Source organism: Myotis brandtii, unplaced genomic scaffold (genome assembly GCF_000412655.1).
Source record: "Myotis brandtii unplaced genomic scaffold, ASM41265v1 scaffold1033, whole genome shotgun sequence".
In the NCBI taxonomy this organism is placed as follows: domain Eukaryota; kingdom Metazoa; phylum Chordata; class Mammalia; order Chiroptera; family Vespertilionidae; genus Myotis; species Myotis brandtii.
The window spans coordinates 6,165-16,769 of NW_005353470.1; the positions used below are offsets into that span (position 1 = coordinate 6,165).

General features: G+C 43.6%; 1 pseudogene; it reads right to left on the minus strand.

Moving 5' to 3' along the window:
* Positions 1-2,357: 2,357 nt before the first annotated feature.
* Positions 2,358-7,466, minus strand: LOC102250962 (annotated as a pseudogene).
* Positions 7,467-10,605: the final 3,139 nt, after the last annotated feature.

Genomic DNA, 10,605 nt, shown 5'->3' on the forward strand with positions numbered 1-10,605 from the left:
CACTTGAGTCACTGAGGAATGAGGGAAATTTAAGCACATGTCTTACATGCTGCACAGTCCTCTTTCAGTTAAAATAATAAATTTATTGAAACAGTTTGAAAGGGATTATCAGCTGACATTTTAACAAAGCAGATAAAGACATTACAAAGAAATGTATGAAAAAATGTTCACCTTACACAATTCTTAGGTAGATGGAATTACAATGAAAGTGAGTTACCAATATATGCATTTCCCAGGGTTACTGTTTGAAAAGGTTAACCATTGTATGTCCTTTCAGGGTAGCAGAAAAACTGGAATTTTTATATACTGTGGGGTAGAGGGAAGGCAAAGGGAATGACCACATTGGCTCACAGTTTTTCATATCTTAAATGTAAAACATTAATCTACACAACATTTTGATAGGTAGAACATATGTCTATATAGAGAACTGAGTGCAAATATTCCCATAATATTTATTTATAATACCCTAAGCCAGGAAATAACAAAAAACATAGACAGATCAATAGATAAAGTGATTATTAACAGAACACAGTACTATTCAGAATTAAATAAATTTTTCACATAAGCATTTGTGTTGAATCTCAAAATAACAGCATAGCATGGAGGAAACCAGAATTTGTAAAAGAGAACACATCAAATAGTGCCTATAAAATTATAAACAATATGAATGATTCTATTGTAAAAAATAAATAAATAAAAAAATAAATAAAAAAGGAAAATCCATGACTGCATGGAGGGCCAAGAAATGCAGAAAGAGAGATTATAACAGGGTATTAGGAAAATATAGGATGAGGCAAAAAGGTGGTTTAGAGTTGTTGCTACGGAAAATAATACATTAATTAATAACAATAATACAGGAATAAACTCTGCCTCATCCAATGTCCTCAGCTGGTTAGGTATTATCCCATTCACTGAAAGATCTCTGGTTTGATTCCAGGTCAGCGCACATCCCCAAATGGATCCCCAGTAGGGGACGTGAAGGAGTTCAGCATATCTATGTTTATATATCTATTCCCCTTGCTTCACTCTCCCTCCCCACAAAAAAAGAATAAAAGTATTTTCTAAAATATTTTAAAAGAATAATCTCTGTGTTTTCTGAACTTAAATCTGTGAGCCCATTAGTGCCCCACCTTGGGTATGAGTTACAGGTGGGTTTATTTCACATGTGACGGTTTCACAGCTTTATCTCTATGTCAGGGCTCACCAAACAGCACACATGAGAAAGGTGTACTTTGTTATGTCAGTTCTCATTTTCTGGGGGGAACACCCTTGCCTCAGTGGCAGCAAATGTTGGCAAGTAGTGAAGATTATTGCCATTGGAATCAACAGGAATGCTGACTGGTTAAAAAAGACACGTCCTGGGACTAAACACAGCATTATGCTTCCTCTAGATTTGAGGTCTTGCCTGTTGAGCAACAACCTTGAGGTGAACATCATAGAGGGACCAGGGGAATCCGCAAAACCATTAGATTATTTTCTCTGCCAGTGCCTTCAGCTAAAGGAAATAGCGATGGGGGTCCTCAGAATGTCCTCAAATAGCATACAAGCCACAGGCCCCAGGGTAATTTTGGATTTATATCCAGAAGAGGCACTTTTCATCTAGTTTAACTGCAGTGTCTCCCATGACTATGCAAACAGTGTTTATGTCCCAACTAGAAGCCTGTTGCAGGAAAATTCCTGCGAGCTATAGGGCTTCCTGCAGCTGGTACGAAGCAGAGAAGGGAGGAAAACCCACTGAGATGGGCTTCCCCTCCTGCTCCCAGCCGCTCAGGTTGCATTTCCCCTCCAGTTTCCAGTCGCTACTGCTGGGTTTGCCTTCCTGCTCCCAGCTGCTCAGGTTGGGTTACCCCTTCCACTCCCAGCCGCTGCGCTGGATTTCCCCTCCCAACTGCTGCCTCCGCAGCCTTGGCTTCATTCCTGTCTCCGCCGCCTCTACTTTGCTCACTTCTGTAGCGCTTAGCTTCCATGTTGTCTTCAGTCTTCGCTCCCAGATGGTATATGCAAATTAATCGCCACCTTTGTTTGAGTAATTTGCATATAGCCGCTCTGATTGGCTGGTGGGTTTGGCTTAAGGCTAGCACAGGTATGGCAATTTGCATGTTTGTCTTTTATAAGTGTAGATACTAATTCCATCTCAGAGTCTTACAACCAATGACATCGGCCTATGAAATCTCATACAACATGACACATGGCCTCTTTACAGCACGTGGACAGCAGCTCCCCTAAAGATTGCTGACACTTAAGTAATAGATACTGTGCACAGAGAATATAATTCATATTGTTCACAGAGCACAATAAACACTGCCTATTCAGGGTGACCAATGACCTCTATGATAAAAGAGACACCAGACAGCTAATTAGAACCACAAAGTCATGCACACTTTATCTCAAGGCCTTGGTCAGCAATTCAAAATCAGCCAATATTGAACAAAGAGTGATTTTCTGCCATCAAGCAGTGCCTTCAAAAGCACAGAAAGTTTGGGACCCACCATATCTGTTCAACTCTCCATGCTAACAGATCACTACTTTCCTGTCAATCATCCCAGGGAAAGAATACAACCAAAAAAATTAAAGGTACCAAAGAAAAAACACCTTTACATAAAGATCATAAACCAGAGCAAAGTACAGCAAGATGTTTGCAGGATGGTGAATTGGAACCTGAAACAATTCCCCACAGCATAAAGTGAGAACCACAATGTCCCTGAAGAGGTAGCACTTCTTAGCTGAGGCAGGGGGCTTTTGACAAAACCTGGGTCAGATAAATTCTCTAGTCAGACAGAAAGAAGTGAAGATCCACCAGAAGAAGCTTGGATTCATGATATTCTCAAGCACAACCCCAGAGTCTGCAGAGGCTGTGAGTGATGCACACTCTAAAGGTGAGCCAGGTGGTAGGAGTGAAATGGTTTCCCCACAAATACTCGCAGTGACATCAATCAGGTAGTAGGACTGAGTGGGTTAGCAGGTGCAATGCAGTTTCTGAAAACCTCTACTGTATGTTAAACTTATAAGGAATTTATCTAGCAGAGTGTATGTTTTGAAAAAAGGGATTCCTATTCAGGTAAATGAGTGTAAAAGTTTCTCCATTGGTATTGGTATTCGGAGTGAGAAAGATAAAATATTCCCTGCACATTTAAAGCTTTTCTACAGTGTGTACTTTCAAGTGTTGAACGAGGAAAGATTTGTAGAAAAAAGATTTCCCACATTCAATAAACTTATGAGGTGCCTTTCCGGTGTGTATTCGGTGGTGTCTAATGAGAGTAGAGCTTCTGCTAAAGGACTTTCCACAATCACTACACTCATGGCTTTTCTCCAGTGTGAACTCTCTGATGTTTATTGATAGCAGAGGTTTCCCTGAATGACTTCCCACATTCACCTCACTCATACGGTTTTTCTCCAGTGTGAACTCTCTGATGTTTATTGAGAGTAGAGTTTTGCCTGAATGACTTTCTACAATCACTATACTCTTATGGCTTTTCTCCACTGTGAACTCTCTGATGTTCATTAAGAGTAGAGATTTGCCTGAATGACTTCCCACATTCACTACACTCATATGGCTTTTCTCCAGTGTGAACTCTCTGATGTTTATTGAGATTAGAGACATCCTTGAATGACTTCCCACATTCACTACTCATATGGCTTTTCTCCAGTGTGAACTCGCTGATGTTTATTGAGAGTAGAGATTTGCCTGAATGACTTCCCACATTCACTACACTCATATGGCTTTTCTCCAGTGTGAACTCTCTGATGGTTATTGAGAGTAGAGATTTGCCTGAATGACTTCCCACATTCACTACACTCATAAGGTTTTTCTCCAGTGTGAACTCTGTGGTGTTTAATAAGGTAAGAGCTATAACTAAAGCATTTCCCACAATCACTACATTGATGGGGCTTTTCTGAAGTGTGAACTCTCTGATGTTTATTGAGACTAGAGACACCCCTGAATGACTTCCCACATTCACTACACTCATATGGCTTTTCTTCAGTGTGAACTCGCTGATGATTATTGAGAGTAGAGATTTGCCTGAATGACTTCCCACATTCACTACACTCATATGGTTTTTCTCCAGTGTGAACTCTGTGGTGTTTAATAAGGTAAGAGCTATAACTGAAGCATTTCCCACAATCACTACATTGATGGGGCTTTTCTCCAGTGTGAACTCTCTCATGTATAAAAAGGTGGTAACTGCGTCTAAATGACTGTCCACATTCAATACATTTGTAGGGTTTTTCTCCAGTGTGAACTCTGTGGTGTTCAGTGAAGGAAGACTGATGGAAGGACATTCCATGGTCAGTAAACTGATAAGACTTTTCTCCAGTGTGAACTCTCCTATGTCGATTGAGCTTAAAGATATGTCTGAAAACTTTCCCACATATATTGCATTGATATTTCACTTCTCCAGAGCAGACACCCTGATCTTGAACAAGATTCTGGTTGTGGCTGGCAGCTTTTTCACATTTATTCCATTGGTGATGCCTGTTTCTATTGAGTAATTCCTGTGAAATCTCACTGCCCCTGTATGGCTCCTCAGTTCTGAGAGTGGCCTGGTTCTGGAGAAGTTCTGAGATGGCTGTGAAGTCTTCCCCAACCTCCCTACTGGTTGAAGGCAGACCTGGTAAGTAGAAGCTGCACCAGTTCACAAATGAGGCCCTGTCCACATCTCCTTTCCAGGGCTTCTCTCCACTGGCTTCCCTCTGTTGCTGGTGAAAGTTTGCACTGAAACACAAGCCTCTCACACATGCATCACTGAAGAAGGCTTTCTGCTCAAAGTCTGCTGCTTGTGAATCAGTCAGGTGCAGAATATCTTTTAACACAGAGAAACACCTCCCACAAAGATGGCTCTTCTGGGTTGTTGGTGGTGTCTTAGAAGCACTGACCAGTGACTCTCCTTCTATGGATGCATTCTGCTCAGAACAGGCCTCCACATCATCTGTTTTATGCCAACAACCTGAAAACAGAAAAATAGTGCCAAAATGAATGTCGACTGTGTGGACAGGGAGAAGTGCCTTTACAAAAGTGTGTTGCACTTAAGACGATTCCATGCAATTGTCTGACAGTAACATATCTGTAGGAAGAATATATAAGATGCTCCTGTGAAGTTCTGCGCTACTGAAGATCATGAAACGGGGAATATCCCAAACAAAATATAAACAAACATGGCAAGTACCGCATGGATTAGAAGCTGGATCGTCTGCTCATTCTTCTGCTAACAGTGTTCAGCTGGTCTTGTCTGTTGGTGACATGGGCAAGCTGTGCAGAAGGTTGATTACATCTTATTCCAAGTAAAATTCAAGTAATGAGGAGGTTGTGTTGACTACGTAAGCACGTGTGTGCATCTCATAACACGTGTGCAGGTTAACATTTCAGAATACTGCAGAGAGCCTTACAAGTACACAGGGGATGCAAAAAGGCCACGGAGGTAAAGGTAGCTAAAATCCAGGACGTCACAGATCAAAAGAGAACTCAGCAAAGTGTCAAGCATGGGAATGAAAAGGTAGAAATGAGCTGCTGCCTGTGGCATTTCAACCTAAACTCTGTTGTACATGAGCAGGTTCCTAGTATTCTCTAAACAGAGCTCTTAGGACAAAGCTCTTCCAGGTGCACCTCAACCCGGCTCAACTACCACTTAGATCATTGGTTCTCAATCTGTGGGTCTGGATCCCTTTGGTGGTCGAATGACACTTTCCCAGGGGTAACCTAAGACCATCGTGCATATCAGATATTTACATTATGATTCATAACAGTAGCAATAGTATACTTAAGAAGAAGCAATGAAAATAATTTTATGGTTGGGTCACAACATGAGGAACTGTATTTAAACGGCCATAAAGTTGAGAACCAGAGTCTTAGATCTTCCTGTAAGTTCACCCTGTGGAAAAAAAACTAGGATTCTCTCTGCACCTTCTGCTGCACAAGTACAAAAAACACAAATATTCTGAGTTTTACTGAAAGGCAACAAAAGTGAGCAGCCAGCATTGGCCCTGATCAACACAACATGTAATAGTATCCAAGTAACAGAACATCACAAACAATGGAAGGAATGTCTTACAAGAACTGCCCTTGCCGAACCGGTTTGGCACAGTAGATAAAGTGTCGGCCTGCGGACTGAAGGGTCCCGGGTTCGATTCTGGTCAAGGGCATGTACCTGGGTTGCGGGCATGTCCCCAGTAGGGGGCGTGCAGGAGGCAGCTGATTGATCTCTCTCATCGATGTTTCTAATTCTCTGTCCCTCTCCCTTCTTCTCTATAAAAAATCAATAATATATTAAAAAAAAAAAAAAAGAACTGCCCGTAGTTCATGTAAGTAAAGACCATAACCTGGCATAGTCACAAACAGCCTTTAGCTGAGGAAGGGGTCAGAAGTGAAAGCCATGCATGTGGACATAGTCCTCCTCACAGGAAAAGGAAGTTTGAGGTGGGACCCATTAAGCTTGCTGCAACAATCCTGATTCCCGGACACTTCCTGCACTATTTGATGCAATGCTTTTGAGGGTTATTTATGGGGTCCTTTGCTCAGGGATCTCTACACACCACAAGTCAGCACTGGAAGGCACAGCACATTTACAGGAAAGTTGGGAAAACTAGCCCATTGTCTGGCTGTGGGAGAGAGAATGCTACATTTGGAAAACAAATTGAGAGAGGACATCATTTCAGGACACTAGGAGAGATGTGAAGGTCTTACCTACAGATGATACCACTGCAAAAACTTCCAGCATCACATCGTAGCACAGAAGTCTCTGAGCCTCATCAAGGAGCCCCCACTCCTCCTGAGAGAAGGCAATGGCCACGTCCTCAAAGTTCATATCCTGTCGTAATGGAGACAGTTCAATCCATGATCAGCTTCTCTCCTAGGCTTTAATTTCATCATACTTTCCACTCTCCATATCCATCTGCTCCCTCCATTCCCACATCACAGAAAAGAGCTGGCCTTGAACCCATCAGAGTCACTCTCTCCTTATATTCCTACTGATACTGTGTCTTCCCACAACAATAGAGCAGATGCCCAGATTAGTTATACCTGACCTCAGGGCCTCACATTTAGGGTCAATGCAATGGGTGTCACCAACATAGGGTACATAGAAATGTTTATCAAAAACACAGATGTGAGTGATTTGACACTGGTCTTGTGGGGCAGTATCCTTGTTGTCCAACATCTTCTCCCTTCAAGACCCCGAAAAACATGGCATCACTCATCACCCTTTTGATTCCAATACTAGGGTGCTGAGGCCAACACTTTCACCACATTTTCCACATAATTTTTTGTATCCCACTTCTCTCATGCAGCTTCATTCCGAGAGTCACATCTTCAAAGATAACACATATATGCCATGGAAAGGAGAGGATGTTTTCTAATCACCGTCTTTTCAACATTCTAACTCACCTCCTCTGTATGTATTTCTCTCTTACCCTTCTCCCTTCCCCAAGCCAGTAGAGATTTTCAAGCCCAGGTGACACTGATGTATGCTATCCCATTCCTATTGATCACTGTATCAGCCCCAAAACAACAAGCAGCTGTGCACCTATATGACATCTGAATTGTGGACCTGGCATATAGCGCCACAACACCTGTCTTTTCAGGAATTACCCTAAAATTCCCCATGTTGTATCATCCAGTTATCACCAGAAATGGACTCAACCTTAATTCCCTCTATGTCAATATCATGGATCTGTGGCCATGAATTCACACTCCCTCTCCAAGACCACATCACTCCTACTCCCACACCTCTCACACCTGCACTCCCATAGCCCCAGCTCCCATAGACATGTCCTTGGTCTTAGTCATTACTCAGCGTGTGTTTTCCAGAGAATGCACACCAAGTTCAAACAGTATCACGTACTAACCTGACTCTGATTGTCCAAACACAGCCTTCAGTTCTGCTATGAAGGCCTCCCTCCCAACTTGTTTTTTTCTTCAACCTCGCCAATTGAAAACTACATCAGATCTCAGTTATCCAGAGCCCACCACTACTGCTGTTGCATTGATGTCTCTTCTCCACTCACACCCTTCAGTACTCAAGTACCACTGCCTATGGTCCTCTACCCCATGCCCACAGATGCCAACTCATGCCCATAAGCAAATCAACCAAATTGGTTGCAACACACCACACCACACAAAGGGTCACAAGAAATCCTGGTGAGTGTTTAAGAAATAAATATGGGTAGGTATTCCGGCTGAGCCACCCGTTGTGCGGCTGATGGGATCAATGTTTAATGCCTGAGCAGTGTGTCGTGGTGCATTCTTCGTGGGGAAGCTACCCACCCGCTGTCCACTGTGGACTCGTGTAGGCAGCTCTCGGAGGGAGCCGTGGCAGACCAGTGGAAGTGGTAGGCAAGTCATGGATGGAAGGTGGAAGTTCCCGTATGTCTATCCATGGGAGGTCGTTGTTGTTTGGAGGTTCCCTGTGCGGTGCCCCAGCGCGTCCTTGGGCGGATGTGTTTGTCCTGTGAAGAGGAACATCCAGCACAGCATGACCCGTCTGGCCGAAGCGCCAGATATGCAGCCCACCCAGCACAGTATGTGGGGCAGGATTTTACCGAGCGAGCATCTGAAAGAGTGAAAGGTCTGTGTGCCTTTCCTGGTGGCCATGTCCGGACGACCGAGGTTGCTGTTGTGATGGAGGGACCTGTGCATTGTTTTGGAGGGGCCTGTGCTCCTGCAGTCACCTGGCTAGCATGGAACGACGTGTCTTGTGCTTGTCATGCCCCAGGGTTCCCTCATGGTGCAGCTTTCTAGAGAAGGGAAGCTGTGAATATGCGTGCTCACCCCTATGTATCTGTGTAGTGTGTGCTTGTGGGGAGCTGACATGTTTCCTATAGGAGCTGTGAGCACAGTGTTGTTTGTGAGTGAATAGTGTCCTTTCCCATGTTAGTGTGCCTATGAGCATACACACACATGTACACACACATGCAGACACACACACACACAGACACGCACTGTATTGGTTGGGTGCGCTCTCAATATCATTGTTTTATTTTAAGCATAGAAGAGAGAGACATAGAAGACACAGACCGGGAGAGTATTGTTTGGGGCCCATGGATTTTTGTGCTGATAGCATTTCTTTCCAAGTGTGGGTCCTGAGTCCAAATGGAGGGGTTGGGTTGGTTGGATCCTATTGTGTGTTGCTGTTTGTGAACACTTGAATGGTAAGCAGCGCACTTTCTCGTGCACCCCATCTCCCCTGAGCTACTCCATGTTGTGTCATCATCAGCCAGTTTTCAGTCCTACTTCATGCACCTCATTGAAGCTGTGCCTCAGCTGCATTAGGTCGAATGTGCGTTTGATTTCTGAAGCATATACCCGTAACCCTGTGTGAAGGTGGGCCTCATCCTTTTAATTGTTGGTTTGTTGTGTCGCACCCCTCGCATGTTTCTTGGAAGTGAAGAACCGAGGGGAGGGGAAGCCTATGTGGAGTCACCCATGGATGATCTCAAGGTGCCTGGCATGCTTTGTTGGAAGCAGTGGACACACATGGCACGCACAGCCTCCTTTCCTGTGTCCCACTAGGTGCCCACCTCCCGCACCTAGTTTGGTCCATAGAGTGTTCTCCCTGCCCCTGTTTCCATAGAAGTAGCAAGTAGGCCTCCCTGCATACCTTTACCGTTTCAAGGGTGGGGTAGCATTTCCAGGGGTAGCAGGGTCGTCACCTATGGTTAGTGGTTGCATGAATGCCTGTGAAAGCGGCTGCCCCCACCGCGTCAAGTCAACTGGTTGCGGAGCACCCACCTGGTTATGGTTTTTATTATGGATCAATGAGTGCATTGTATAGTCCGGTGCCCAAATCCCACTTGGCCAAGTTCCTCACTGTAATTTGTCTGTTGCTCAAAAAAAAAAAAAAAAGAAAGAAATATAGCCCTAACCAGTTTGGCTCAGTGGATCGGGCGTCAGCCTGCGGACTGAAGGGTCCCAGGTTCAATTCTAGTCAAGGGCATGTACATTGGTTGTGGGCATATCCCCAGTAGGGGGTGTGCAGGAGGCAGCTGATCAATGTTTCTCATCGATGTTTCTAACTCTCTATCTCTCTCCCTTCCTCTCTGTAAAAAATCAATACACTATATTAAAAAAATAATTACCAGTTTAAAAAAAAAAGAAAGAAATATGCACCAGCCACAATCTCACCTTTTTTGAATTACTTTTCTACCTCCAATTAATAAAAGAAAAGTTGATCTACAACTCCTTCCTGCTCCATAGGCTTTACTATTTTTTTAAGTAGTCGTCATCTTGAACTACTCCTCAGAGTTCCAGATGATCATGAACTGATCTCTGAAATATTTCATACCCTAATAGGAAAAAATAAAAGATTTTATATTCCTCATGAACACTACTTTTCCCCCTATGGAAATCTGTCAGTTGATGGTGCTTTCTTACCATCAGGTGCTAAAATCAAATCTTTACATCCTCTGTGATTCTTACCCCTCTCTCCAATTCTCAAAATTAGAAAATCCAGGTGGCTACACTGAAATCACTGATCCATAATGTAACTGCTTCTTCCACATCCACAACCACCACTGTGCTCCAGTTACTATCACACTCACCAAGACTATCACAGCAGCTTCCATCCTAGCATTTCTACCACCGTCCTCACACCCATACTGTGCATCATGCTGCAG